This window comes from Doryrhamphus excisus, unplaced genomic scaffold, assembly GCF_030265055.1.
Source record: "Doryrhamphus excisus isolate RoL2022-K1 unplaced genomic scaffold, RoL_Dexc_1.0 HiC_scaffold_24, whole genome shotgun sequence".
Classification (NCBI taxonomy): Eukaryota; Metazoa; Chordata; class Actinopteri; order Syngnathiformes; family Syngnathidae; genus Doryrhamphus; species Doryrhamphus excisus.
The window spans coordinates 2,050,820-2,078,596 of NW_026652242.1; the positions used below are offsets into that span (position 1 = coordinate 2,050,820).

The 27,777-nt window shown below is 45.6% G+C and overlaps 3 non-coding genes across 3 annotated transcripts; 2 read left to right on the forward strand and 1 right to left on the reverse strand.

The window, feature by feature from the left end:
* Positions 1-20,457: 20,457 nt before the first annotated feature.
* Positions 20,458-20,529, reverse strand: trnaq-cug (transfer RNA glutamine (anticodon CUG)). Its single transcript has one exon. It is a non-coding gene; the product is annotated as a tRNA-Gln (tRNA).
* Positions 20,530-21,624: 1,095 nt separating this feature from the next.
* On the forward strand, positions 21,625-21,696 carry trnae-uuc (transfer RNA glutamic acid (anticodon UUC)). The gene has a single exon. It is a non-coding gene; the product is annotated as a tRNA-Glu (tRNA).
* Positions 21,697-23,386: 1,690 nt separating this feature from the next.
* On the forward strand, positions 23,387-23,458 carry trnac-gca (transfer RNA cysteine (anticodon GCA)). The gene has a single exon. It is a non-coding gene; the product is annotated as a tRNA-Cys (tRNA).
* The last annotated feature ends 4,319 nt before the right edge of the window (positions 23,459-27,777 follow it).

Sequence of the window (27,777 nt, forward strand, 5' to 3'; positions counted from 1 at the left end):
GCACACGTTAAACACGCTCTACAAATTTTTTGGAATAAGAATTAAATTCATACATAGTAAAGTGGGTGTTAATAGTGTGGCACATCCCTCCTGTTGAGACATGTGTAAAACCATGGCTCAAAATAGCGTCCCACTTATGCAAATTTTTTGGCAAGATTGTTTTATTATCTGTCGACATATTAACCTTTTTGTCCAGGGTTGCTTTATTCCTAAGACAGTGGTCAATTTCTTGCTTTGGACTCTGTTGTTGCATGTCTGCCAGAATCTCAAAGTCTACTTGTAATTTTTTAGTGTTAAGATGGTTCAGTTCCTTTAGTGCTGCTTGTTTTATCATTTTATTAGCGAACACATTTCCTAAGGATATCGGATCAGTATTATTTGTAATATGTGTCATGCATTTACATACAGCAATTTGTTTTGGCAATTGCACTGCTTCTAGTAATGCTGTTAGTAATCCGTCATGAGTTACTGGTTTTCCCGTTGATGTTATCATACCTCTGTTTTGCCAATATTGTGCAAAGGTATGTACTGTTGAATATACATATTGGCTATCAGTATAAATTTTCACCTTTTGACCTTTCATTAATTTGCATGCTTCTGTAAGCGCTATTAATTCTGCTGCTTGCACAGAATAAGAGGATGGTAAATGTTCTGCTTTCAACACCATATCTTGTGTAACAACTGCATAGCCTGTTATTGTTTGTCCAAAATTATTTTTCTTCAAGGAACCATCTACAAAATCTCCTCTTTTTGTTAGTGCCTGATCTAATATGTCTGGTCTACACTTTGCAGTTTGTGTTGTTAGTTCATAACAATCATGTGGTTGGCCTTCCTCAGGGAGTGGTAGAAGGGTAGCTGGGTTGAGCGTGGTGCATCGCTCAAGTGTTAAATGTGGTTGGGACAAAAGTGTTGCCATGCAAGACTCCAGCAGGAGACAAAAATGTCACGTTAGTCTGTAATAGCAGGGTGGAAACCGCATGAGGTACTTTCAGTACGAGTAGATGGAATAATACAATGGTTGCACTTGTTTCCACGGCTATAGATGCTGCTATTACAGCCCGCACACAAGGTTATGTAAAGACCTTTACAATCTACTGTTTGTATAAATGTTTTGCTGTAATCAGGTAGTGCTAGAATCGTACTTCCTACCAGTATATATATATATTTTTTTTTTTAACACAGAATGCTTTTTCTGCCTCATTTGCATTTACGTTTGCAAAAAAAAACAAATATATATATATATATATATATATATATATATATATATATATATATATATATATATATATATATATATAATATATATATATATATATATAATATATATATATATATATATATATAATATATATATATATATATATATATATATATATATATATATATATATATATATATATATATATTTATTTATTTATTTATTTATTTATTTTATTTATTTTTAACTTTCTTTCTCTATGTGACATCTGTTGGTAGAATTTAACAATGTGTGTGGGTCAGGCACACAAGGTGCTCTTGCCACCACAGCTTGATTTACAGCTTGTCCTGTATCATTCTCCATCCCACAGAGAGTGACACTTTTTCTCACTGGGAAAATAGGGATGTTACATGGTGGGTTATCGCATTCTACTAAGACTTTAGCTTTTAACAAATCTTCTATTGCTGGTTTTATTCCTTCATATGCATTTAGTTTTATTAGGTGTACTTGTAATTATACTACTGGTTCATCATTTGGTTCTGGTTGTATTTGTTAAGACAAGCCTAGTCATGCTGAATATAGCTTTTGGTTCCTTTTTGACTTGTGGTTTTCCACTTTTATTTCCCATCTTGGGAATAATTTAGTCCCTGTTGTGATGATCTTCCTAGGGAAAACTAACAACGGGGTTGTTTGTCAGTGAGAGAGTAATGAACTTTTCTTTGAGGTAATTCTCAAGCTTCTACCCCGGTGAGGGTGGAGAATTCTTGCCTCTGCTTCCTCAAAGACTTACTCTTTTTCTCACCCTTTAATATGAAGACCTGTCTAGTGACAAAATCTCCCATTCACACACTCATTTGTACTTTGAAAACGTTTTCACATTCAAACCCCGAAAAGGCCTTTAACCGCGGAGGCTCTCCTTTCCTAGCCTAGCATGACCGTCAACTCCGTCTTTGTACAAAGAACTGCTAACTCGGTCTTTTTTTTGTTTTGTTTTTTTTTGTTTTTTTTTTGTCCCGTCCAGCCATTGGGGCAGATAGTATTGTTGATCTAAATGCCCTTACATGCTAAACAGATTTGCTCTGTGTCAGGAAAGGTGTTGGCTACAACTTCCCTGTACCATGAAATTTTATTTGCCATTATTTGATGTTTTTGTTTTGCCATTTGGGACGACCGGACCGGAGCAAGAAGAAGAACAGAAAATAAGAAGAGAAAGGTGGGGTGGGGGGTTGGGGGTGGGGGGGGGGCAGTAGAGGGAGAGACAAAAACAGCAGCAACAAGAATTCCCATAACAACAACAGTGACAAACAGAACAGTTAAATGTCAATGATGGCTAAGGGTCACAATAGAGATGATATCAGTGAAATGAAACAGTCCAACTTACCAGTAGCAATAGTAACAATGAAGACATGAACCATGATAGTGAACACAATTGCAACCATACAGTTACAGTAATTAAAATCTCACTGCTTGACATCATTTTTACTGTAATAATAGCATACCAATAGCATATAGACATCAGGGATAAGATGGTAGATTGTGTAGAGAAGCACCCATGTGCTGTGAGTGTCCATATGGAGGTGTGTACTTCTGTGTATATATTCATATATGTGTGCGTAAACGTGCTTGTGTATGTGAATGCGAGTGTGTGAATGTGTAATTGTCACTGAGAATGACAAAAGGAGAGAGACTGCCTTCTACCACCCAGCAAACCCCGCCCCGCGCAGCCAGGTCAAGCCCCCACCGCCAGAGATCCTCCGGCCCCGTGGGTGTGGGCAAAGCCAGGGCCGACTCCCCAAGCAACTCCCCGAAGAGACCAGCAATGGGCCATGGAGGAGCAATCCCAACCGGCAAGAGGGCGCCAGCAGGCCGGAGGAGAGCCGCACCCCCGAGACCAGCGGGAGACCATACCCCACTAGGGCAGAAGGGCATCAAAGGCCACACACCTGTGGGCACAGGGGCGCCCCCGCCAACCGGAAGGGAGCCCGTCCACGGCCGGAGGCGCCGCCCACCCGCCCCCCACACACCCCCAGGAAGCAGAACCTGGCCCGCCCCAGGTAACCCCCCCGTATATCTATATAGCCATATACACACACGCACACCCACACATATATATATATATAATTATAATAAAACTAATCATTATTTATCTAAGTATTTAAAACAATAAATACATAAAATAATCTCAGACACACGCAAGCACACACTGTGGACGTCCCCGGGTTGGGCGTCCGGGGCATCACAGGGCGGGGCACCCAGGGGTCCCAGACCCACAACCATGCCCCGAGCCCAGGGAGGTACGGACCGCCAAGGGATAGCACCCCCAGACTCCCCTCGACCACGGCATCGGGGCTACGGCAGTGTGGCAGACAAAGAAGCGGGCGAGGGGAGGAGGCCCGCACATGAGCAAGCGGAGGGGGCGTGCAGGCGAGTGGTAAGGCGAGTGGTAAGGCGCTCCACCGCGGCCGACACCCGCCGGGCAGCTCACCCCCGTGAGGGAGAGCCATAGCTCCAAGTCATGGGGAGGCCAAGCACCAGAGCCGAGGAGTTAAGACCAGCGCAAGGCCACCGACGGACCCCACCATCCACCGGGAGGGCCGACCTCCCCCCCGCCCCCAGAACCAGCAGCGCTCCACCCACGTACCAGAGAACCATCCCTGACGAGCCCTAAGGCAAGACTGGGGATGGGCAAAGACAGGGACAGCGATGCAGCAGAGCATAGGACCAGTGGCAGCAGACACCCAAACGCCCAGAAGAGCACCGTCCCCCCAGCAGGCCCCACTCCAAGGAGCATGTCCCCCATCCCCACACGCCACCCAGGCCCCCGTCCCCATGAGCAGGATCAGGCCACCACAGCACAGCAACCCCAAGCCACCACCGTAGACTTCAGGCCACCAGCAGCGCGGACCCCACTGCCTGGAGGCCGGTGAACGCCCCCCCAAGGGCACGTTGGTGCCCGCGACCCAGGACAGACCCAGGGAGGTAGCGCCAACCATGACCCTAGGGGCAAGCCCCGGCGTCAGCTGGTTTGAAATTGACTTTTAATTACTGAAGTGTGTGTGAGGGTTGCCTTGCTTTTATGCTTTTAAGGATGTTCTTTTTCGTTGGCAGGTGCTGAGGGTCCAGAGCGGCAGCCTGTTGGTCCCCTTTTTTCCCACTTTTGGTTTACTGAGTCACGGATGCAGTGTGGTTTGGATCCCTCCCATTATGTTACCGCTGTCGTGGTAAGCCCCAGCCCAGGCCTCTTTTCTTTTTGACTCCTCCCATCACCACTTTATTTGTATTATTCATGGTTTGTCACTCATTTTAAGATAATCGTTTAATAAAATAACTACTTTTATCATTGTAAATCACGATCTTGTTCTGTGGGATTTGGGGGATTAATGTAGAGTTTGTGATTGATCAAACCTGTTACATCCTGGGGTGAAAGTCCCCAGGTGGCGTTGTCAGCAAACTACCTACCCCGCTCGCTTTGCCACACACGCAATGACACCACAGCCCCTCCATGCAGGCCAGTGATGCACCCAATCATTCATCTGGGAAATATGGATTGTGTGTCTAAACTGGGGACAGATGCTTGTGTATACACCTTCAGAGATCAAGCACATGTCCTTGTTCCCATGTTTTTGTAAAAGTAGGAATTGAACGGCATTGTTTCCACCCAGTTTCGAACCGGGGATCTTTTACATGTGAATGGGGATCAATGGGGAATGGGCTGTGAAGAGGACTGGCGAGGTCACAAAGCAGTTGCCAAACAATGAATCACGACGATGTGTCCAAAGTGGGGGCAGAATGACAATTGTCCAAATTGACAAATATTTCTCCTTTGTAGGGAAAATTGTAGTTCATATAACATGTTCCAGAAATAATGGGCTTTTTCTCAACAAAACAAGAAATCACAATTGGAAATGAGGCTTGAAAGGTTTAAAAGCCAGCTGTGAAGAAAGCACCTGAGCCAACCTCAGGCTTACCTTAATGTCTCAGTGAACTCAAGGTTGGCTGGATGGGCGGGATTTTGAAGTTAAGGTCCTTTTTCCAAACTATTTGCCAAGTCACAATGCAAATCAGGATTATGCTGAAAACCGTGCTTGAACCAGGGACCTTCAGATCTCCAATATAACGCCCTCCCACCTGAGATATTTCAGCTGCTAAAGTGGCTCTCAGTCTGGGCTAAAAGTGTGTGTGCCACTGGGTCTGTGCCACATAAGTTGCTGTGTCCCTGGTCCAGTATGTTGTCATCTTGGGTTGGAATGTCCCCATGCTGGTAACAGGTGGGGAATACAGTCCGTTGATGAGAATAAGCGGTGCAGAAAATGGATGGATTTCATTGGTTGAAGTCTCCAGCTACCATAAAATTGTTCATGGTCCACTTTGGCCAATTGACACCACATCAAAGATGGCGGCGCGCACAGACGCAGCGGCTCACGGCTCTCCCTTTCAGTGCTTTTTTTGCTTATTTTATGTGTGTTTGTCTATGGACTCTATCCACGTATACATCGGCATTACACCATTACACCCGACAGGACCTTGTGGACATCGGCTACCGACACAAACTGGCAGTTTGCAGAGACTTTCATCGTCGACACAACATCCCAGACGAACTAGCGAGACCAACGGGCGCTCCGTGGATTGTTGTCGGGTCTGGAAAGAGGCGCAGGCGGCGTCGGGAGCACAAGCAGAAGCGGGGTCGCAGGTCCGGCCTACTGCTACGGCTACGAAACAACCCACATAAGCCACCCCTGCCCAGCCTGTACCTCACCAACGCCAGATCCATTACCCACAAAAAGGACGACCTGGAGTTACAGCTTGAGGGAAACCGCTACATTCGTGACTGTTGTGTTCTAATCATCACGGAGACCTGGCTCAAACCGACGATCCCCGATGCTAGCGTGCAGCTAGCCGGCCACTCCCTACACCGCTGGGATCGAACAGAGGACTCCGGTAAGAGCAGAGGTGGGGGGGTCTGTATTTATGTGCATGAGGATTGGTGCAACAACAGCAAGATCATAGAGACTCACTGCTCCCCTGACATTGAGTACATGTCCGTAAGATGCCGGCCGTATTTTCTCCCGAGGGAGCTAACTGTTGTGATTGTCACCGCTGTTTACATCCCACCGGATGCTAACGCTAGCACGGCACTCTCTCTCCTGTTGAACGTCATCAATGAACATCAGCGGGCCCACCCTGATGGCGTTTATATTATAGCCGGGGACTTTAATAAGGCCAATTTAAAGACTGTACTCCCGAAGTTTCATCAGCATGTCAAGTGTCCAACGCGAGGACCAAAAACTATTGATCATGTTTGCTCAAACATAAAGCACGGCTACAGAGCAACACCACTCCCCCACCTCGGACAGTCAGACCATCTCTCCCTGCTGCTCACTCCTGCATACACCCCCCTCACACGCAGATCCAGGCCCACCAAAAAGATCATCACCACATTGCCGGAAAATGCACTCAGTGAACTTCAGGACTGCCTCCAACACACAGACTGGGACCTATTTCAACATCAGGACCTGGAAACACACACAGTGACAGTACTAGACTATATCAAGTTTTGTATGGGAACTGTGTCTGTGGACAAAGTCATCCGGATTTTTCCAAACCAGAAACCCTGGATGACCAGCCAGGTCCGCTCCCTCCCCAAAGCCCGCGACTCTGCCTTCAGGTCAGGCGACAGAGCTCTGTACAGTACGGCTCGAGCTGACCTGAGAAGAGGAATAAAAACAGCCAAAGCGGACTACAACAGGAGGATAGAGTCCCACCTCTCCAGCACGAGAGGTGTGGCAGGGACTGCAGAGCATCACTAACTTCAGAGGACGTGATGTGATGTCAGGAGACCTGAGCGTGTCTCTGGCAGAGGAACTCAACAGTTTCTTTGCCCGCATTGAAACACCACAGCCACACTAATCTTCTCCAGCCCTGCCCCCAGCTCCTCCCGGCCCCACGACGACCCCCCCCCCCCCCCCATTAACTGTAAGAGAGCATGACGTGAGGTGTGTGCTCCAAGCAGTGGACCCCAGGAAGGCCCCGGGCCCTGACAGCGTACCTGGAAAGGTTCTCCGAGCATGTGCACACCAGTCCGGAGTCTTCTGCAGGATTTTCAACCTCTCCCTGGCCCAAGCAGTCATCCCCACCTGCTGAAATCCGCCACAATCATCCCCATCCCGAAAAAGTCACCCGCATCCAGCCTCAGTGACTATCGCCCTGTTGCCCTCACACCCATAATCATGAAGTGCTTTGAGAGACTGGTCCTCCAGCACATAAAAGGCTGTCTCCCTCCTCCACTCGACCCCCACCAGTTTGCATACCGGGCGAACAGATCCACAGAGGACGCCATCGCCATAGCCCTGCACGCGGTGCTGAACCACCTGGAACAACAGCACAGCTATGCCAGGATGCTCTTTGTGGATTACAGCTCGGCCTTCAACACCATCATCCCGGACATCCTAACTACAAAACTGGACACCCTAGGCCTCCCTCCCCTCACATGCAGATGGATCAAGGACTTCCTAACAAACAGACCCCAGACTGTGAGACTCGGCCCCCACCTTTCCTCCACCCGCAGTCTGAGCACCGGATCACCACAGGGCTGCGTGCTGAACCCCCTCCTGTACTGCCTCTACACACACGACTGCAGTCCGGCCCATGAGAGCAACATCATCGTCAAGTTTGCTGACGACACCACAGTGGTCGGACTGATCTCACAGGGAGACGAGGCAGCTTACAGGGAGGAGGTCCAGAGGCTGACGACTTGGTGCTCCGACAACAACCTAGCCCTGAACACGCACAAAACAAATGGAGATCATCGTGGACTTCAGAAGGAACAGAAGTGACCCGCCCCCCCCTCTACATCAATGGCGAGTGTGTGGAAAGGGTCCACACATTCAGGTTCCTGGGAGTCCAGATCTCCGGCGACCTCTCCTGGACAGACAACATCACAGCTGTCATAAAGAAGGCCCAGCAGTGTCTACACTTCCTGAGAGTCCTCAGGAGGAACAACCCGAACAGGGAGCTGCTACTGGCCTTCTACCACTCGTCCATCCAGAGCCTGCTGACCTACTGCGTTTCCACCGGTACGGAAGCTGACTGAGTCGGACAGAGGGAGGCTTCAGAGGACAGTCGCGGCAGCACAGCGCATCATCGGCTGCCCTCTCCCCTCTCTGATGGACATCTACTCCACCCGGTGCCTCAGCAGAGCTCGCAACATCATCAAGGACAATTTACATCCCGGTGCTCAGCTGTTTGACCTGCTGCCCTCCGGCAGACGCTACAGGTGCATCAAGGCAAAAACAAGCAGACTGAGAAACAGCTTCTTCCCAAGAGCCATCACCACCCTGAACTCAGACATACAACGTACAAATGTGCAATATTTTCCATCACTGCCTCTGTTACTATCTCAATCATATTTATTTATTTAACAACCATTACAATACACTCATATGTAACTTTACTCATCTGTATACACCAGACATTATTTGCACTATGACCCATTGATCATTGCACTAAAATTAATATATCTGCTCCTGCATATGCTCCTGTGCAATACTATGTGTATATTTTGGATATCTTGTATATATCTTGTTAAATAGTCTTTTTTTCTCTACTTTACATACTTTTTTGTTTCTTTAAACTTGACTACTTCACTGGAAGGAGAAGCTCTCCAATTTCGTTGTACATCTTGTATAATGACAATAAAGGCCATTCCATTCCTATGGAACTTTATGCTGAGCCATGCGAGGTACGCCATATGGCTGAGACGGAACCTCACAAAGTTTGAAAAAAAGAAGATACCCGTATGGACATACTTTGAGGCTAATGTAAAGAAGGCCATGTCGATATGCCGGGCCGCCAACCAAGAAAGCTTCGAGAACTCTTTTACAGAAGGGAGCAGCCTAATCTCAGTAGCAGACAATGGCAAAATAATGTTCAACTTATAGGCTAGAGAGAGGACAGGGAAAATAAACATAATAGTAATCGAAAATAATAGTGATAATACTAATGACAACAATTAAAAATATACATATATATATACATATATATATATATATATATATATATACATATATATATATATATGAGATCTGAGATGGACGTTTTTTTATTTTTTTATTATAGAACTTACAACAGTACATCACAGATCTGCGTTTTTTTTAAATTATTATTTAAAAAAATCATATATATCATATATATATATATATATATATATATATATATATATATATATATATATGCGTTTTTTTATTATTATTTTATTTTAAATAATAATTTAAAAAAAACGCAGATCTGTGATGTACTGTTGTAAGTTCTATAATAAAAAAATAAAAAAACGTCCGATCTCAGACGCTAAGCAGGGGCCGGCCTGGTTAGTACTTGGATGGGAGACCGCCTGGGAATACCAGGTGCTGTAAGCTTTTTATGGTTTCTGCTCTTGCCTGACAGCAGAGGGCGCTGTTTGACACTTTTTTTCTGGAGTCTAGCCTGCATCACCTTCAAATAGGATCTTTTCAGTTGACCTGGCACCTTGCGGCCATACTACCCTGAAAAAAACCGGTGAAAGCAGTTGCAGAGTAGATCACAGAGAGATATTTTTTTAGATATATTCAGTTTTTTCTTTCCTATTGACAGTGTTTTTTTTTTCTTAAAAATTCTCTTTTGTGAATGTTCAGGGAGTGGGCCCGCTCCCCCCTCCCTGTCCTCCCCCACCCCCCAAATTTGTGGCTGGTGGGGAGAGGGGCACTTTTTGTTTTAAACAAGGAGCACAAGTCAAGCTGGTAGCCAGGGAGCCATCAGACAAGGCTGCTGCCTATCCTAGGCAATTAGCTGTGGCAGTGGAAGTCGTGGGTGAGGGGGCCATTGCACCACTGGACAAGGGAATTGTTCTAAACTGTGGAACCATGACAGGATGCAGATTTAAAGGAATAAATAGATACGAAGTCACAATGAAGGATATGGAGGGTAAAAAGAAGCTCTTGGATGGTCTAAGAATCCAGAATTGCAGGTTAATTGCCTCTGAACCATGCAGAGATGAACTGACTGTTTCTTTTTTAAGTCACCCGGTATATACTGTTGGAATTTGACCACCTGTTATTAGGTCAGTGATTCCTGTGGGTGTCGTGTTGGAGGCAAGAGATGACAACGAACTTGTCAGTTATATGGTTTACTCCGGGCTCACAAGTCTTTCCCTAACACCTGCAGAGACGTAGGCTTTACTTACAGGTCAGAACAAATGAGTACAGCTAACTGTCCCTGCCCGGCTTTTTTATGCTAAGAAATGTCGGTAGATCTCTGGCGCATCACAGGTGGCCCCCTCCTCTCCTCGGCCGACATCTTCTCACCAAAGGGAAATGTCCACCTCCAAGCAGGGTGGGCGGGGTGGAGCGGTGGAGCCAGCCGTTATCGACAGGCCGTGGCTGCCGACGTCATGCTCCCCCGTTATCTGTTGTTAGTCAAAATTGTGGATGTGTAGGAGAGCTCCGGAACTGTATGTGCCTGAAAGCGGTTATGTGTCTTGTGATTTGCCCAAGGCTGCTTGGTTCTACTTGATTAAATGTAGTGCATAGTTATATGAGTGAGACACAAGAAATAGGAGACAAACATACATGAGACACAAAAAATAGGAGACAAACACACATGAAATCCTTCAATACTGAAGACAGTGAAATAATTAAGAAACTGGAGGACTGGGGAGTGACAGTTGTGTCACCAATAAAGAGGAGAAAGTGGCCAGGAACAAACATTTTGGATGGCACATGCTTCTGCCGCATCAAATTCAATGAAAGGGTCCGCTCACTCCCCTTCGCAACCGAATTCTCAACACTTGAAGGGGAAGAATATTTCAAGGTGATGCACGATAGGCAGGTCAAGGTGTGCAGGCTTTGTATTCAACCTGGTCACAGCCTAAGAGAGTGCCCGGAATTCAAGTGCTTCAGCTGCGGTGCACAGGGCCACTACGCCAGGGAGTGCCGTCAATCAAGCGACCCAGCGGGAGATGAGGAGATGCCGGAAGCCAGAATCCAAGCAGAGGCGGTCAGCATGGAGGAGGAAGAGGGGCAAAGGCCTCAGAACGTCAAGATCACTGCAGCAGCAAGGATGGAAGACGAGGAACAGAGTCCGTGAGGGTTCGTGAGGACGGCGCAAATGAGACAGCAGAGCTGAAGCGCAAAAGGAGCGACGGGAATGAAGAGAGTGTGGAAGAGCTAACAGCAGGACGAGAAGACGAGACAACAGGAGAGGACACGGTCAACGAAAGTAAGAATGACATTGCTGACAAGAGGCATAATCATGGGCAGGAAAGATGGAGGAGAGTGATTGATGGGTTCAAGGTGATTGAGGGAATTTGGGGAGAGGAAAGGGAGCTGGAAGTGTGTGGGGCAACAACGAGTAAAACTAGAGAGAGTCTAAAAGATGTATCGAGTGAGGGAGAAAAGGGTAACGGGGAAGAGACGAAGGGAACATTACATCATTCCCAAGTGAGGAGTCGGATAAGGGGCAGGAGGGTTTGACAGTGCAAGAGGAGATCAAGGGGAGAACAGCTGATCGGAAGGAGACAAAGAAACTGATCAGATTAATGTAGAATTAAAAGTGGGGGGTGTCAGACTTTTCTCCTTCTCACATGAAGTCAATGCTGACGCTTTCCTCATTCAATGGGAACGGACTAAGAAATAAAGAGAGACTGCTTTATGCAATGCAAATATGTAAAGAGGACATCGTTTGTCTGCAAGAGACTAACTGGGATGAGGGGGTTATAGATTATGTAGAGAAAGAGTGGATTGGGGAAATATTTGTTAATAATGGAGAGAAGAATGTGAGGGGTGTGGCAATATTAGTTAGGAAGGGAGTGGTGGAAGATGTAAAGGAGTGTGGGAAGGATGGGAAGGGGAGGGTTTTAGGGATTGAGTTTCATTATGGTGGCAAAACATATCAGCTATGGAACATCTATGAGAGGGAAAGGAAGGTTTTTTGGGAGTTTGAAGGAGTTCATGGAAGAGAACTGTGTGATGGTCGGGGATTTCAATGTGTGGTGTGGGAGGTTGGATGTGTGCACAGGGATGAGGTTCAGGGATGACAGCTTAAGGGGGGTTCTACTGCAAAATATGAGAGCAAATGGAATGGTGGATGTATGGCGGGAACGAAACCCAGCAGGGAAGGTGTTCACAAGGAAACAAGTGGTGGGGGGGTGCTCAAACAAAGCAGAATAGATTTGGTTTGGGTAAAAGAAAACATCTTAAACAAGATAAGATCAATCAAATATAAGATGACTGCAATCAGCGATCATGCAATTGTGTGTTTGACTATATCACAAGGGAGGGAGGGGAGGGGAGGCGGGGTGTGGTGTTTGAATGGAAGCCTACTGCACAACACTAAATATAAAAATCAAGTTGTATGAGCCAGTCAATTGTAGAGTTTATTTATGCTATGATGCACAACTTAAATATTGTTTGAAATATGAAATGGGAATATTTATTTTAATCAATTGTTGTTGCTGTTTTTGTTTCAAATAATGGTGCTGCTTATTATAAAGACTCCATTCAGGTGTGCGGCCGGGCACATGTTGGGGGAGGTGCTGTGTCGCACGGTGAGGTGGAAGCTTTGGACTGCTGTGGAGGCACACGGTTTTCTTTTACCGTGTCTGATTTGAGTTATCCTTTTTTGAACAATTAACCTTTTTGTCATAGCATTCTATAAAATAAAACCTTTCATTTTTGCAACTATATGGACTATGGACACGAGTAAACCAGGGCCTTACACAGAGGTGCCAATCTGCACCTACACAAGTGGAGACATGCATTGCAATATGGATGAATGATAGTATGTATGAGGATAATGTTGGGGAATGGTGGGAAAGGGTCAAAAGAGCAATTAAAATATTGAGCATAAAATATGGGAGAGATAAGAGCAGGAGAGAGAAAGAAAGAGAAAGGAGGCTGAGGGATGAGCTGGACAAGGAGAATGAAAAAATAGACAATGGGGGAAGTGATCTAACAAAATACATAGCCCTAAAATATGAATGAGAGGATATAGAGGAGAGGAAGTGTAGAGGGGCGATGGTGAGAAGTAGAGCAAGATATGTGATTGAGGGAGAAAAATGTAGTGGATATTTTCTGGGCTTGGAAAAAACAAACCAGAAAAGGAGCTTCATAGGGGAGATAGAGGATGGGGACAGGGGGATCATCACAGATGGATTTGGAATAGTGGAGAGGGTAGAGCAGTTTTATAGGGACCTATTTAAAGAGGAAAAGGTCGACAAAAGAGTCATGGAACAGCTTCTAGAAAAGGTGAGGGTCAAGGTCAGCGAGGGAGATAAATTAATAAGTGAAAAAGAAATAGATAGAAGAGAGATAGATAGAGCAATTAGCGAATTAAAAAGGAATAAAAGTCCAGGTTCGGATGGACTGATAGGAGAATTTTACATTGAGTTTAAAACCATACTAACTCCAGTACTATATAGATTATTTAAGTGGATGGAGGAGACAGGGGAGATGCCAAATAGTATAAGAATGGGGGTTATAATTTAGTATATAAAAAGGGTGGGAGGGAAAAATTAGAAAACTATAGACCAATTAGTATGTTGAATAATGATTATAAAATATTGGCAAAAGTAATCACAAACAGGTTAAAGAGATTCATAGGGAAAATTATAGGAAAAACACAATCTTACGGCATACCTGGGAGGGACATCACAGACACAATATGTTGTATTAAGGATGTAATTGATTATATGAAAAAGGCGGTGGAGGGGTTATCATGAGCATAGATTTAAATAAGGCTTTTGACAGGGTGAATCACGAATATTTATTTACATTACTTAAAAGAATAGGGTTTGGAGATAGGCTGGTAGGCTGGATTAAAAGAATGTATAAAAATGTCGTAAGCGTTATAAAAGTTAACGGCGTTCTAACAGGGTCAATAAGATTAGAAAGGTCTGTCAGACATGGCTGCCCGATACTCTCTATCAGCCGAACCGCTGGCATGGCTATTGCAAGGGAACAATAATATTAGAGGGATAAATATACCAGGAGGACAGAGGAGCTTAGTATACCAATATGCAGATGACACAACTATCACAGTAAAAGATGAGGAGAATGTAGGAGAAGTACTGGAAAGTATGAAAGCCTATGGTAGGGCATCGGGGGCAAAGGTCAACATTGGGAAGTTGGAGATGATGTATATAGGAGTAAGTGAATCAGGGAAGAATTAGATGGGGTTAAAGGTGAAGAAGGACTATATGAAGATCTTAGGGATAAATGTGGGGATAGAGGGAGTAGAAGGAAGGGATAGAAAGTAGGAAGGAATAACAAACAGTATGAAGAATACATTGAAATTTTGGAAAAAGAGAGGACTAAAATTAAAAGGGAAAGTGGTGGTGGTGAATGCACTGCTAATGAGTAAAATGATCTACGCAATGAGAGCGTTGGATGTGCCTGACAGAGTGGTGAAAGAAGTGGAGGGGTTGGTGAATGACTTTTTGTGGGACGGGAAAGGGGCCAGAATAGCACGGGAGGTTTTAGAGAACGAATACAAGGATGGTGGATTAAAACTAGTAAGTCTAGAATGCAAAAAGAAGGCAATGAGGGTGAAGACAATGGTGAACTATTTAGCTGTTAAGAATGATCACGTGTGGAAGGCTTTTCTGAAGGAAGCAATCAGTCAATGGTCAATGTGGGGGGTGCAGAGAGAGTGGTGTATACATGGAAATGAAAAAAGGAATGTTGAATGGAGTGAGTGAGTTTTACAAAGAGGTGTTGAGTGCATGGGGGGAGTTTGTAAAGAACATAAGCTATGAATGTCAAAATCTAAAACAAATATGGGAACAACCTCTCTTCTTAAATCCAAAAATCACAAGCGACGGAAGAATGATGGACAATATGCTGATCAGGAGGGCAGGTATAAGGAAAGTTAGAGATATAGTGTATGAATATGTACCTGGTTTCATGTCAGCACAAGTGAAATTGAGGGGGGATGACATTGGGGTGGGAGAGGTGGAAAAAGTGATTATAAAATCAAAGATGGGATGCCGAGGGAGTGGAGAATGATGATTGAAAGAGGGCATAAGGTGGGGGATGACTGTGAGCTGGAACTCTATGTGGGAGAAGGGAAAAGTAAGAAAAGACTGGAGAATGTAAAAACTAAGATATTGTATGCATATTTTAAAGGAGAGAATGTTAGAAGGCCGGCATCGGAAAGAGTGTGGGAAAAAGCAATAGAAGGAATGGATGTAAAGAAAATATGGGCAAATATGAGAGTGAAATGGAACACCAGTGAATGTGAGCACATGGACTTCATGCTAAGACACAATAGAATATTCAATAATCTAATTATAAGCAAATTTGATGAGAATGTAAGCAAAGAATGTGAAGTATGTGAAAAGAAGGTAGAAACATTTATGCATGAGTTCATAGAATGTGAAGGGTTAATAACATATTTTGACAAAATGAGAAAGCTCATAACGAGTTGTTGGGGGGGGGGTAGATTTGAAAGGGACATGGACTGGAAAGAACTGTGGTTATTTGGTGTAAATAAAAGGGTGGGAGAATGTAATGCAAATCTGTTGAATTATACATTGAGCCATGCAAGATATGCTGTTAAAGTACGAAGAAATATGATTCACTATGACAAGAGAAATGTGGATGTATGGCAAATTTTTAAAAGTATAATGAAAAAAGACATTTCCATTTTGTATTATTACTTGGAGGAGGGGGAATTCTATCATGCTTTTGTGAAAGGGAATACAATGGTGTATATAAATGAAGAAATGGGACTGAAATTCAGAATTGATGTGTAAAGTATGTTGAATGTATGAAAATAATAATAATAATAATAAAAAAAGCATTCAGTGCTCTCACCGCCGCAGCCCGGTTTTGATTCCCGGTCAGGGAATTGACATTTGGATAGGTTTTTACTGGACATAGGATTTGTCTTGAGCCTCGGTGGAATGGTTGGGGTCACCTTGAAGCGCTACTTGGGAACAATAAATCACGAACTGGGTTTCTTCACTATTACATGACAAGATACTGGATTAGGTTTGGGAGATTTGTCTGACACTGATGGATAGATCCTGGACTCATTTCCGATACCACATCTCTTTTACAAAATACAAAGGATTCCTTGGAGAATGTGGGTATCGATTCGGTGAGAGCACCAAGTCCTAGCCACTAGACCACCAGGGACTGCATCATGGCTGCACTCTGAAAGGCAGAGACTGTGTCGCTTTGACGTACTCCAGCAAAGGAACCAAAATAGTTCTGAGACTGGACCTTCTCTGCCAACAATGCATCAGCAGGGGAATTAGCTCAAATGGTAGAGCGCTTGCTTAGCATGTGAGAGGTAGCAGGATCAATACCCACATTCTCCAAGGAATCCATTGTATTTTGTAAAAGAGGTGTGGGATCGGAAATGAGTCCAAGATCTTTCCCTTTGGCGTCAGACAAATACCCCAAACCTCTTCCTGGTTGCGTTCTCTAGACCAGTCTCTTGTCATGTAGTGAAGAAAACCAGTCTGTGATTTATTGTTCCCAAGTATCTCTTCATGGTGACCCCAACCATTCCACCGAGGCCGAAGACAAATCCTATCTCCAGTCAAAACCTATCCAAATGTCAATTTCCTGACCGGGAATCGAACCCGGGCCGCGGCGGTGAGAGCACCGAATCCACGCCACCAGACCACCAGGCACTGCTTTAGGTCTGCACTCAGAAAGGCAGAGACTGTGTCGCTTCTCTTTGTGTTGAGGATGAGGGAGGAGGAATCTTCTGGCATTCTGGACTTGACCACAGTAGGAGGATAAAAGAGGTTGGTTTCCTCCTTGATAGATGAGGACAACTCAATGAAGACAAAATGAAAACAAAATCTTCTGGCCTACTGTATTTCTCCTTGCAGAGATGAAGAAGCCCCGGTCCCGAAATGTCCACCTCCAAGATGGACTGAGGTCTTAAACTACCCACATGGACAAGCCAAATATCTTCCGGAAAAAAAAGAGTTCATGGTCAGACAAGACAAAGGTTGAGCCGGTCACCCGAAATGGAAACTTTTGATCTGAGTGTCCACGATTCAAGTCCCTGTTCAGGTGACCAGGTCTGAGGTCCACTTGCAAACGCAAACTTTTTGCCCTCAAAATACAAGGGCAAAAGGACAAAAGGCCTTGGTACTTTATGGAAACTACATTTGGAGCCTGGCTTTTAACTGGAACTGGAAAGACTTGTGGCCTTCGAACCCACGCCTCATTAGAGACTGCAACCTGAATGCAGCGCCTTCGACTGCTCGGCCATCCTGACCGTGCAGGTCTCGCTCCTTCTGTTCCCTTAGAAACAAGGTCAACTGTGGAATTGATCAAACATCAGGATGGCCACATCAATTAAAACAGAAAAAGGTCCGATTAGCTCAGTCGGTAGAGCATGAGACGCTTAAGCTCATATTGGGCGAGTCAGCAGTTTTATTGATACATCTGAAAGATATCTTTCCTGTTGAAAATTGTTCAACATGCTGAAAACATTTCATTCCAAATACACAAAAACAAATCTTCTGACCAAAGGCCTGGGGGCTCACTTCGTAGGGCATCAGACTCTGAGTATCAAGAGTTCAAGTCCCTTCAGAGATCAAGCACATGTCCTTGTTCCTATTTGTCACCTTGACTTTTTTTTGTAAAAGAAGGACTTGAAAGGCCATCTTTCCACCGAGTTTCGAACTGGGGACCTTTTGCGCGTTAGGCAAATGTGATAACCATTACACTATGGAAAACTGAAGGAAGGGGCTTTTAAGGGGGCTGGTGAAGTCACAAAGCAGTTGCCAAACAATGAAACGCGACGATGTGTCCAAAGTGGGGGCAGATTGACAATTGTCCAAATGGACAAAGATGTCTCCTTTGTAAAAAAATTGTTCCAGAAATAATGGGCTTTTCTTCAACAAAACAAGACATCACAATCGCGGCTTGAAAGAAACACCTTAGCCACCCTCGGGGTCACTTTGATATCTCGATGGACTCAACTTGTGCCCTTGGAGTCAATGGTTTGTAAATAGGCTTGTAACCTCCTTTAACCTTGTCTGGATGGCTGGACGTCTGGCCTTTTGAAGAATGAAGTTAAGGTCCTTTCAGCCAGCCAATAAGCATTTTCAAACTATTTGCCAAGTCACAAAATAAACAGGGATTGTTCTGAAAACCGGGCTTGAACCAGGGACCTTTAGAACTTCAGTCTAACGTTCTCCTAAGTGAGTATTTCAGCTTCTGAGGTGGTGTTCTGCTTTTTCAGTCGTGGGTAAATGTGGGGGCAGGGTGAAGCTGTGTCTGTGCCACGTGTGTTGCTGTGTACCTGGTCCAGTGTGTTCTCATCTTGGGTTGGAATGTCCCCATGCTGGTAACGGGTGGGGAATACAGTCCGTTGATGAGGATAAGAGCTACAGAAAATGGGAAGGATTTCACTGGTTGAAGTCTCCAGCTACCATAAAAACGATCATGGGCCACAAGCCTGTTCTGAATCCCGCTTTGGCCAATCGACACTACATCGACTCAGCAGCATTCCTTGTTAGTATAGTGGCCAGTATCTCCGCCTGTCACATGGAAGATTGCGCGGTTCGATTCCCAAACGGGGAGTTCCTATTTTGTATGTCACTTTGAACCTTGAGCAGGGTTGCGGTTGCAACAACCAGTCCGGGAGAACAAGACCTCTATTCATCTTCTTCTCCAAGTGCTCAGCTGTGTTGTACAATCTGACAGTCCTTTGCTACCAAATCATTCCAGTCGTGGATAATGGACCTGACCAGAGCGAAAGAAGCCTTAATGTGGTGCTTTAGACCACTCATCCACACAACCCAAAACGGTGCCCTGATCAGGAAAAAACTGTGACCTTGTGAGGTTCGCTGACAACGGAGGACACTGAAATGGAGCCACACAAAGGAGGGTACCTGCACTGTTTACGTGTCCGTTGACCAGGTTGCAGATGGATTGCCTTTGTTCCTTTTGAAAATCCACATTTTAACACCCCATTTGTGAAAGACGTAAAGACCATCAGGAGGTACACCGGGATTCGATTGGCGGACTTGTGATTGTTTTTATGTGCAGTGACAGCAGTTCACAGATAGCGCTGAAAGATGACCCGAACCGTTCGACCGAGGACTAAGACAAATCCTATCTCCGCTCAAAACCTAACCAAATGTCACTTCCCTGACCGGGAATCGAACAACGGCTGCGGCGGTGAGAGCACCAAGTCCCAGCCACTAGACCACCAGGGACTGCATTATGGCTGCACTCTGATAGGTAGAGACTGTGTCGCGTTGACGTACTCCAGCAAAGAAACCAAAACAGTTCTGAGACTGGACCGTCTAACCTAAACCCAGTCCCAACTGCATTCTCCCCTCTAGCACCTTGTCTTGTTGTGGGATCAATGCCCGCAGTCTCCAAGGAGTTCTTTGCCCTCTTTAAAAGAGATGTTGGGATTGGATCTACCTCTTAGCATCCGAACAATACCCCAAACCAGGGGAATTACCTCAAATAATAAAGTGCTTGCTGAGCATGCGAGAAGTAGCAGAGTCGATACCCGCATTCTCCAAGGACTCCTTTGTATTTTATAAACGAGATGTGGGATCGGAAATGAGTCCAGGATCTATTCCTCAGCGTCCGACAAATACCCCAAACCTAATCTTGGCCGCGTTCTCTAGATTGGTCTCTTATCAAGGAATAGTGAAGAAACCCAGTAAGTGATTTATTGTTCTCAAGTAGCGCATCAAGGTGACCCCAACCATTCCACCGAGGCCTTGCAGAGATGAAGAGGCCCCGGTCCCGAAATGTCCACCTCCAAGATGGACTGAGGTCTTAAACTACCCACATGGACAAGCCAAATATCTTCTGGACAAAAAGAGTTCATGGTCAGACACGACAAAGGTTGAGCCGGTCACCCGAACATGAAACTTTTGATCTGAGTGTCCGGGATTCAAGTCCCTGTTCAGGTGACCAGGTCTGAGGTCCACTTGCAAACGCCTCCTTTTTGCCCTCAATATACGAGGGCAACAGGACAATCCCTTGGTACTCTATGGAAACTACATGAGGAGCCTGGCTTTTAACTGGAACTGGAAAGACTTGAGGCCCCGCACACAAACCAAGTATCTTCTGATCAGCTGATCCTTGACATCAGCTGTCACAGACATTGGCGTCGTTTGGGGACCTCATCCTGATCCACGGTTACCACTGATTTGTAGAGTAAGTCAATAAGTCATCATACTCTTACTGGTAAAGGAAGACACAGTCCAAACACTTGATTGCTGCAGGGCAAGTAGGTTCCATCAAGACTTGAACTTGGATCACTGGATTCAGAGTCCAGAGTGCTAACCATTACACCATGGAACCCTTTTTTTGGATGTGACTGGCACCTTCTGGCGTAACAATGGAGGCTTTGCAAACCAGGACACCAACTTTACTCTTTGATGAGCACAAAGTATTTTTGGGTACAATCCAGGGGTCTTGTGCTCTCACGGAAATGGCTGTCCTTTTCCAACAGGAGTTGAGATGAAATGTATTAAAATAGACAAACTGCATTGATCACTCAGAATCAGAATTTCTCAGTTTGCCAATTTCAGACTGCGTGACAAAGACTCAAGTCCAACTCCATCGACAGGGAAGCGGAGGTCCTTCAGACAAGACGGTATTGCCATTCTTTCCTGGCAGACATAACATGAGCAAAGGGCTTGTCCTTCGAGCCGGACTTGAACCAGCTACCTAAAGATGCCAGCTTGAACCACTTCAGTACTCCGCTCTTCCAACTGAGCTATCGAAGGTCTTGCTCTTTTGAGGCTAGTGAGTACGGCCGAGCGTTCGATGGCGTCTCATTGAGGTTGTGGCTGAGAATGCCACGATTGACAGAATTTGGATTAGATAATCAAGTCTTGTGGTGGAGAGTCTCAGGTGGAGAGTCTCAGGTCGAGAGGTGTGACGTTTCTGATCGAATTCAGAGATCATCAGTTGGTCCTGAAAACGGTCTTGGCACTTTTTTTCACGATGAAAGGTATGAAAACAGCCCTGTTGCATTGGCCGGGAATCGGACGCGGGTCTACCACGTGGATCGATCCTGGACTCATTTCCGATCGTAACATCGCTTTTACAAAAGGCAAAGAACTCCTAGAAGACTGCGGGCATTGATCCCACAGCAAGACAAGACAAGGTGATACCTATGGCTGTATTTGGCCTAGATATCGGGATTGGGGCCCGGATTAGTGTTTGGTACTTGGGAACATTTAATCACAAAAAACAAAAGAGATTTTGGAGAATGCGGGCATTGATCCCGCTCCCTCTCACATGCTAAGCGAGCGCTCTACCATTTGAGCTAATTCCCCTGCTGTTGCAGCATTGGCAGAGAAGGTCCAGTCTTAGAACTATTTTGGTTCCTTTGCTGGACTACGTCAAAGCGACACAGACTCTGCCTTTCTGAGTGCAGACCTAAAGCAGTCCCTGGTGGTCTAGTGGCTAGGATTCAGCGCTTTCACCGCTGCGGCCCGGGTTCGATTCCCGGTCAGGGAATTGACATTTGGCTAGGTTTTGACTGGAGATAGAGTCGCCAGATCTTCAACCTCCCACCTGGAGGCGAACTCGTCGCCCACAGTACCGAGGCCATGTCGGCGAAGACGGCAGTACATGGCACAGACACAGCTTCACTCTTCCCCCACTTTAGGCCCCGACTGAAAAAGCAGAACCCCCCATCGCAGCTGAAATAGCCCACTTGGGAGAGCGTTGGACTGGAGTTCTAAAGGTCCTCACAATAAACCTCACTCCTCCTGATGGTCGTTACGTCTTTCAATAATGGGGTGTTAAAATGTGGATTGTCAAAAGGAACAAAGACAATCCATCTGCAACCTGGTCAACGGACACGTAAACAGTGCAGGTACCCTGCTTTGTGCGGCTCCTTTTCAGTGTCCTCCATTGTCAGCGAACCTCACAAGGTCACAGTTTTTTCCTGATCAGGGCACCGTTTTAGGTTGTGTGGATGAGTGGTCTAAAGCACCAGATGAAGGCTCCTTTTGCTCAGCGGGCACTGGTTGAAATCCCACAGCTGGCATTTTCCTGGTCAGGTCCATTATCCACGACTGGAATGATTTGGCAGCAAAGGACTGTCAGATTGTACAACACACCTGAGCACCTCCTGAGCAGAGTTATCCTTTTCCGGGAAAGAACCAAAAACTCTGACTCGAAGGTGCTGATTGCTGCTCCCAGTTGCTTCTAATTCGTCTGCGAGCAAAAATTGAATTTTAGAGTCTGGTTAATTGAAAAGATTTGCTAGCTAGCCAGGAGTTGAAACTTGAATCTTCTGAGATGAGTTATCCTTTGCCCCACTATTCGTACAACAAAAGGACCTGTCATTTAAGGTTAGCTTCTGGATTGTCACTGTTTCGCCAAGACTACAATTGGGTTGAGAGAAAAGTACTTTTTAGACAAGACAATAACAAAAGCAACACACACCTGCCATGACCCAGGGTTGGTGCGGACACAACAATGAGTACGAACCACAATATGATTACAGCTGTCTAACCCGTAGACAACACGTCATCCACTGCGCCACTAGCCATTCAACAAAATAACCTGGAGTTTAAGGTTGGGTTCTAACTAGGCTACCACAGTTTCTGCATTACCAAACACTAATTCAGATGTTGGGACTCATTTTCAGTCAACAAGACCATGTCAACAAAGGTCCTGCAGGAGATGAGGTGACCGAGAGGTTAAGGTGCTGGACTGCTAATCCATTGTGTTCTGCGTGCATGGGTTTGAATCCCATCCTCATGGGACTATACCAATGCAGTAGTTTTGACACCACCTGTGTTTTTCGGAAACATCATTAGAATGCAATTAATCAAAGTATCAGGTACGATGTTGGAGATGGAGAATGCTTTTTTAGCAGGAAAAAGACACAATATACCATTTGGAGAATGCAGGCATCGATTCCACTTCATCAATGAAATGTTTTCCGCATGTTGCACAATTTTCCACAGGAAAGAAATCTTGACGATGTATCACCAAAAGTGCTGAACCGCCCAATGTGTGGCTGAAACTAGTGCACAAGGAATAACTTGTTTAAGTAAACCTTTTAAACCTCAATGACCCATCAAGAAGTCAACCTTTGTTGGTTCAATTCTCCCAGTCACCATGAGGATGTGTGCTGGTTTAGTGCATATGCAGAACTTAGTTCCCATCGTGTAACCATGTTTGGTGTGTTTGAGGGGGTATAGCTCAGTGGTAGAGCATTTGACTGCAGATCAAGAGGTCTCCGGTTCAAATCCGGATGCCCCCTGATGCACTTCTTCGGTTTAAGAATAGTCTAAGAGTACATGAATGCATGGCTCATAATAGCAACAACTTCGGTGTAATATAACTCGAGATTGTTTCCCTTTTTGCATGGCTCCTTTCTACATTCTTCACACTGACATGAAATTTCTGCAGTGGCTTTTGTCCAATTTCCTCGCGGATGACACAGCCCCCCCCCCCCCCACCCCCCACGTCTAAGAGAAAGTCCAGCCGCACCACAAAACAAAGTCATTTCAGCTGCTTTTACCCACGATCTTATCTTTTCCGTGCTGACTCAAAGCTTAGGACCATCGGACCAGAGCTCTGCCTTTGGGTTCAGCTCCCACATCACTGTGGCGGACCAGTGGAGCATCCAACGTAGATCAACTGGTAAACTGTCATGTTAGATGCCAAGAACAAGACGCCAAGGTACCTTGAACTCCTCCAGTGGGGGTCAGATCTCTTCCCCAACACATAGACAATTTCATTGAAATGTCAAGACAACCTCTTTTGTCCTGCTAATGTGGTCTGTTTTGTTAGCCCAAATGTCCAAAATCACAAGGGTTTTGCCTTTGTAGGGAGCATTGTAGTACATGTCACATGTGTGCTACACATGACATTAGAAACGATGGGAATTTCTTCAACACAACAAGATTTCTGATTCAAAAACATTTTGTTGAAGAAAAGCCCATTATTTCTGGAACATCTTATGTGAACTACAATTCTCCCTACAAAGGAGAGATCTTGGTCCATTTGGACAATTGTCAATCTGCCCCCACTTTGGACACATCATCATGTTTCATTGTTTGGCCACTGCTTTCTGAGTTTCGCCAGTACTCTTATAACCCCCCCCCCCCCCCCCCCACCCTCCTCCACTCCGGGTTTCCATAAATTAGTGGTTATCCCGTTTGCCTCACACGCATAAGGCCCCCTGTTTAAAACTGGGTGGAAACATGGGCTTTCTATTCCACAGGAAAGAAATCTTGACGATGTATCACCAAAAGTGCTGCACCGCCCAATGTGGGGCTGAAACTAGTTAAGTAAACCTTTTGGACCTCGATGACCCATCAAGAAGTCAACCTTTGTTGGTTCAGAACAGGCACAGAACATCCCTGCCTCCCTCTGAATCTTGCAGGTCACTGGGAAGATATTCGGCTCGAAGGACCATTTGGTCCCGAACATGAAACTTTTGATCTGAGTGTCCGGGATTCAAGTCCCTGTTAAGGTGACCAGGTCTGAGGTCCACTTGCAAACGCCTCCTTTTGCCCTCAAAATACAAGGACAACAGGACAACACCTTGGTACTTTATGGAAAATTCATGAGGAGCCGGGCTTTTAACTGGAACTGAAAAGACTTGCAGCCCCGCACTGTCTGAAGTGGGATTTGAAACCACGCCAACAAACCAATGGTTTGTAAATCAAATCAAATCAAATCAACTTTATTTGTAGAGCACTTTTCCTGCAAGGAGATGCGACACAAAGTGCATGTAAATAGGCTTGTAACCTCTTCTAACCTTGTCTGGATGTCTGGATGTCTGGCCTTTTGAAGAATGAAGTTAAGGTCCTTTCAGCCAGCCAATAAGCATTTTCAAACTATTTGCCAAGTCACAAAATAAATAGGGATTGTTCTGAAAACCGGGCTTGAACCAGGGACCTTTAGAACTTCAGTCTAACGTTCTCCAAAGTGAGTATTTCAGCTTCTTAGGTGGTGTTCTGCTTTTTCAGTCGTGGGTAAAAGTGGGGGCAGGGTGAAGCTGTGTCTGTGCCACGTGTGTTGCTGTGTACCTGGTCCAGTGTGTTCTCAACTTGGGTTGGAATGTCCCCATGCCGGTAACGGGTGGGGAATACAGTCCGTTGATGAGGATAAGAGCTACAGAAAATTGGAAGGATTTCACTGGTTGAAGTCTCCAGCTACCATAAAAACGGTCACGGGCCACAAGCCTGTTCTGAATCCCGCTTTGGCCAATCGACACTACATCGACTCAGCAGCAGTCCTTGTTAGTATAGTGGCCAGTATCTCCGCCTGTCACATGGAAGATTGCGCGGTTTGATTCCCAGACGGGGAGTTCCTGTTTTGTATGTCACGTTGAACCTTGAGCAGGGTTGCGGTTGCAACAACCAGTGCGGGAGAACAAGACCTCTATTCATCTTCTTCTCCAAGTGCTCAGCTGTGTTGTACAATCTGACAGTCCTTTGCTACCAAATCATTCCAGTCGTGGATAATGGACCTGACCAGGAAAATGACAGCTGTGGGATTTCAACCAGTGGCTCCTGAGCGAAAGGAGCCTTAATCTGGTTCTTTAGAGCACTCATCCACACAACCCAAAACGGTGCCCTGATCAGGAAAAAACTGTGACCTTGTGAGGTTCGCTGACAACGGAGGACACTTAATGGAGCCACACAAAGGAGGGTACCTGCACTGTATACGTGTCCGTTGACCAGGTTGCAGATGGATTGTCTTTGTTCCTTTTGAAAATTCACATTTTAACACCCCATTTATGAAAGACGTAAAGACCATCAGGAGGTACACCGGGATTCGATTGGCGGACTTGTGATTGTTTTTATGTGCAGTGACAGCAGTTCACAGATAGCGCTGAAAGATGACCCGAACCGTTCGACCGAGGACTAAGACAAATCCTATCTCCGCTCAAAACCTAACCAAATGTCACTTCCCTGACCGGGAATCGAACAACGGCTGCGGCGGTGAGAGCACCAAGTCCCAGCCACTAGACCACCAGGGACTGCATTATGGCTGCACTCTGATAGGTAGAGACTGTGTCGCGTTGACGTACTCCAGCAAAGAAACCAAAACAGTTCTGAGACTGGACCGTCTCTGCCAACGCTGCATCAGCAGGGGAAATAGCTCAAATGGTAGAGCGCTCGCTTAGCATGTGAGAGGTAGCGGGATCAATGGCCGCATTCTCCATAAACTCCTTTGTTTTTTGGATGAAATGTTCCCAAGTAGCGAATCCTGATATCTAGGCCAAACACAGCCATCGGTATCACCCTAAACCCAGTCCTAACCTAAACCCAGTCCTAACTGCATTCTCCTCTCTAGCACCTTGTCTTGTCTTGTTGTGGGATCAATGCTCGCAGTCTCCAAGGAGCTCTTTGCCTTTTGTAGAAGAGATGTTGGGATTGGATCTACCCCTTAGCATCCGACAAATACCCCAAACCAGGGGAATTACCTCAAATGGTAAAGTGCTTCCTTACATGCGAGAAGTAGCAGAGTCGATACCTGCATTCTCCAAGGAATCCTTTGTATTTTGTAAAAGAGATGTGGGATCGGAAATGAGTCCAGGATCTATCCCTCAGCGTCAGACAAATACACCAAACCTAATCCTGGCCGCGTTCTCTAGATTGGTCTCTTATCATGGAATAGTGAAGAAACCCAGTACGTGATTTATTGTTCTCAAGTAGCGCATCAAGGTGACCCCAACAATTCCACCGAGGGCTTGCAGAGATGAAGAGGCCCCAGTCCCGAAATGTCCACCCCCAAGATGGACTGAGGTCTTAAACTACCCGCATGGACAATCCAAATATCTTCTGGACAAAAAAAGTTTGTGGTCAGACAAGACAAAGGTTGAGCCGGTCACCTGAACATGAAACGTTTGATCTGAGTGTCCGGGATTCAAGTCCCTGTTCAGGTGACCAGGTCTGAGGTCCACTTGCAAACGCCTCCTTTTTGCCCTCAAAATACGAGGGCAACAGGACAATCCCTTGGTACTTTATGGAAACTACATGAGGAGCCTGGCTTTTAACTGGAACTGGAAAGACTTGTGGCCCCGCACACAAACCAAGTATCTTCTGATCAGCTGATCCTTAACATCAGCTGTCACAGACATTGGCGTCATTTGGGGACCTCATCCTGATCCACGGTTACCACTGATTTGTAGAGTAAGTGTCAGGTTCAAACTCCTGTGACACTTGTAAAAACACTGAAATACAGAAATACAGAAGAGACAGACAACAATATTCAAAGTTGCTCGCAGCGAGGAGAGTGAAACCACATACCCAGTGACATGCCGCTCCACTCTGAATATGCAGTTCACACTCCTCTTCTTTTATTCTCTTTCGGGGGTCCCTACTACATGGTCGTGCAACTCTAAGGGGGGGGGGGGGGGGGGGGGGTGGAGGGTGGAGAAGGCAGTTGCACGAGCTGTATTTGTTTGTCTATGTGTGTGTGTGTGAGAGCAATTACTTTTAATGTTTTATGAGTTCTTATCTTAACACATTCTTGCAGGATTAACATGAGCATCTGCAGAGTCGCTGTTGGTGCATCCAAGCACCTCCAGGACCTGGGGCTCGCTGAGGGTCTCTGATTAGG